Source organism: Lotus japonicus, chromosome 3, assembly GCF_012489685.1.
Source record: "Lotus japonicus ecotype B-129 chromosome 3, LjGifu_v1.2".
NCBI lineage: Eukaryota > Viridiplantae > Streptophyta > Magnoliopsida > Fabales > Fabaceae > Lotus > Lotus japonicus.
In genome coordinates this window covers 41,669,315-41,672,537 of record NC_080043.1, presented here as the reverse complement: position 1 = coordinate 41,672,537, position 3,223 = coordinate 41,669,315, and the positions used below count along the sequence as shown (strand labels likewise).

Sequence of the window (3,223 nt, the reverse complement as noted above, 5' to 3'; positions counted from 1 at the left end):
CAAATTTCAAATTTCCACTCTATCTTTCTCTCTCACATAAATTATTCAAATTTCTGATCACTTTCTCTCTCATGTGGGCCCCACCCCACCAATCAGAATTCAATTAGCTGATAAGCTAGCTGAAAGCTGAAAAGCTAGCTAATAGCTGAAAAGCTAGCTGAAAGCTGAAAGCTGATAAGCTAGCTGAAAGCTGATAGCTGATAGCTGAAAAGCTACGTAATTTGAACAAAAGTGTTTGGTAAAGCTAGTTGTTGAACAAGCTGAAATTGTAAAATGACATAAAAGGACATACTTGTATAATTTTTTTTATATTTAACATTACTTTATTTTCACATTAATACATATATGATATTAATATTAAAATTAATTATTATAAATTTTTTAATTTCACTCAAATTATTTATCATCTTAAAAATATAATATTAATTTTTACTTATTTACTTTTCTATATTTTTATTAAATTAAATAGAATAAAACAAATAATTTGTAATTTGTAATATAAAATTATTTATTTTATTCTGAAGTAGTAATTATTTCTGTGCGGGAATGATGTACATATGAGACAAGTGTGATAACTGATAAATAAATAAGTTTATTTTTTGGTACATCGGAAAATGAGTAGGTAAATAGGTTTAGTAGAAAACATATAAGGCTAAAGGTGAAATTTTGATAAAATAGTAAGGATAAAAATGAGAATATATTTAATAAGCTATAAGCTTTAAGCTTTAAGCTACCTGAGATAGCTTATAGCTTAAAGCTTTAAGCTACTGAAATAAGTTCATTCACCAAACATTTTTATAGAGCTTTTAAGCTAGTCAAATAAGCTTTCAGCTAGTCAAATAAGTTATAAGCTAGCTGAAATGGCATGCCCAACATAGCCTTACACTCTGTCACTATTCACTCTCCCTCACGCTCTCCCACTCACTCACTCGACATCTCTCTCTCACTTTCTTTTCTCCCACCAACATTTTCTTCTTCATTTTATTCCTCTGGAACAAAAACACCTCACCATCATCTTCTTCTTCTTCTCCTTCTCCTGATGACAGCCACCACACTCATCATCACCGCCACCATGTTCTTTTCCTCTCTTCCTGGTTGTACCCACCCACAGCCGTCACCACCATGTGCCAAAACGCCACCACCACGCGTTTCCTCCTCTGCTCCGGCGAAGCCCAGACGCGAGCACCACCATCCCTCACGCCCAGCCCCATGAACGACCCACCACGGCCACCATGGATGCGAAAACCAGAGAGAAAACGAAACCCTAAAATCGCCACCTTCAAGCTCCGATCTCCGGCGAACCACTGATCTTTTGGAGAAATCAACACCACCGTTGGACTCCTCTCATCACCCGCAACAAAACCCCAAATAAATTTGATGTTCCGACAACCCCTGCCGAAATCCGCCGCCAGCCGCCGCCCACCACCGTCTTCTCCGGCCAACCTTCGCCGGAGGACTCACTCAGTTCAGAACCAGGAAGCCCTTTCTCTCCTCTGCTCGATTTGATGATCAATTTTTGGTAAGGAACTCTAATTTCTTCCAATTTTGGTTTGCCCTTTTCAAAACCCTAATTCCTTTTCCCTCTATCAACTTCTAATTCCCATTCTGTGTTATACACCACTGTTGCTCAGAGCTTGATGGTCCTCAGAGGAAGGCAGAAGCTGCTGTTACAGAAGATGAAGAAGCAAATTCAGAACCTTAGCCATGAGGCTTAAGGTAGAAAACGAAATATTTTTCTATTTTGGGTATTGTTTAAATTTTTGTAGGGGCTGAAAATGTTTTTGAAAATTTAAGGGTATTTGAGATGGTTAATCTCTAATTAGTTCTGTTGTTGATGTATTGATTACCTCTGAATGAGCATGGGTTCGATATTAGATTAGGAGAAGTTTATGCTGTTGTTGTCCTGTGATTGAAGTAGCCGCTGTTCTGCCAAATTCGTTTGTTTCGGTTCGGATTTTGGAACTGTGTTCTTCATTGTTAAACTTTTGCCGCTGGTTTCATGTCGTTTCGATTTCTCTAGCTCAAGTTATACGCATTTTAGTGAGCACGAGTTAAGCTGTCCCGTTTCTCACGAACTGCTGTAGTATTTAATTTTTCCTGAATTTTGTACTTTGAATTTGGACTTAAAAATTTATGAGGATTTACAGAACTTGTAGATGAAGCCATGATAAAAATATTAGATTTTTCGGAGTTTATTTGGTGTATTTAAAAATTAGCTAAAGACGTTGTACAACTGATGTTCGTTATGATAAAATCAGTTACTTGAAGTGAAAATAGTTGTTTTGGAAAAAGATTAGGAAGCCTTTTATTTTAATTGATATTGCAATGTTTGGAGTAGGAAAACATCTTTTAAACCTTACGTACGTTGTGTATTCGCCTATGAAAATCAATTACGTTTGAGTACGCACATTTATTCGTTAAAAATCGATTGCGAAAAGTTTTGAAAGTCGAACAAGTTTTTGGAGTGTTAGAGAATAAGTGTTCGAATATTACCTCTTTGTTAATGGTGTTTAGGAATAACATGATTGGTTAGATATAAAAACTAAGTTTGGATTCCCGAGTGAGGAATTAGACTTCGAAAGGTATTAATTAGAATTGGTTAAGTCGTGATGGCAATCGTGACGCTGGAAGATATGACTTAGGATTGAATCTTGAATTCCAAGGAGTTTATGAGCTTTACTTTAAATACTTAATTTTAGGAGGTTAGATTTGAAACTTTGGAAGTTCGAGTACTTAGAAGTAATTAAGGGGTTAATTGAGGACTAGAACATGTTTCTTAGAGATTGAGGACTTATCTCTAAGTTTGAGATTTTTGTAGAACCAAAGTGGAGTTTCAAAGAGACTAGGGTTTTGTGTCTAACGAGATATCACAAGTTTAAGTTTAAGAGAAATGATTCGATCGTTTTGAAGGAGCTTATGAGTCTTGAATAAGTATATGATCATTAGATAAGAAGAGTTGTTTGTCTTGGAAGTTAACAATGGTGTATGGATTTCTTTATAAGACTTAGTGAATTTGATAAGAATTGATAAGGATACAGTGTTGACTTGAGGTATCGATTGCGAGAGTGACGTTGAGACGTTAAGTTGTTGTAAGTGATTTGATAAGAAAGTCTTGAGAATAAAGAGAATGGTGGAATAGAAAAGGAAAGTGACTACTTAAGGATGATGATAGGAGAATGTTATTTTGAGATGATAGGTGTTAATTGTTTTAACGAAGAGTTTG

The 3,223-nt window shown here is 35.6% G+C and overlaps 1 long non-coding RNA gene across 1 annotated transcript; it reads left to right on the top strand.

Moving 5' to 3' along the window:
* Window positions 1–820: 820 nt before the first annotated feature.
* Window positions 821–2,011, top strand: LOC130748364 (uncharacterized). Its single transcript, XR_009022659.1, has 2 exons — window positions 821–1,519; window positions 1,632–2,011. It is a non-coding gene; the product is annotated as an uncharacterized LOC130748364 (long non-coding RNA).
* The last annotated feature ends 1,212 nt before the right edge of the window (window positions 2,012–3,223 follow it).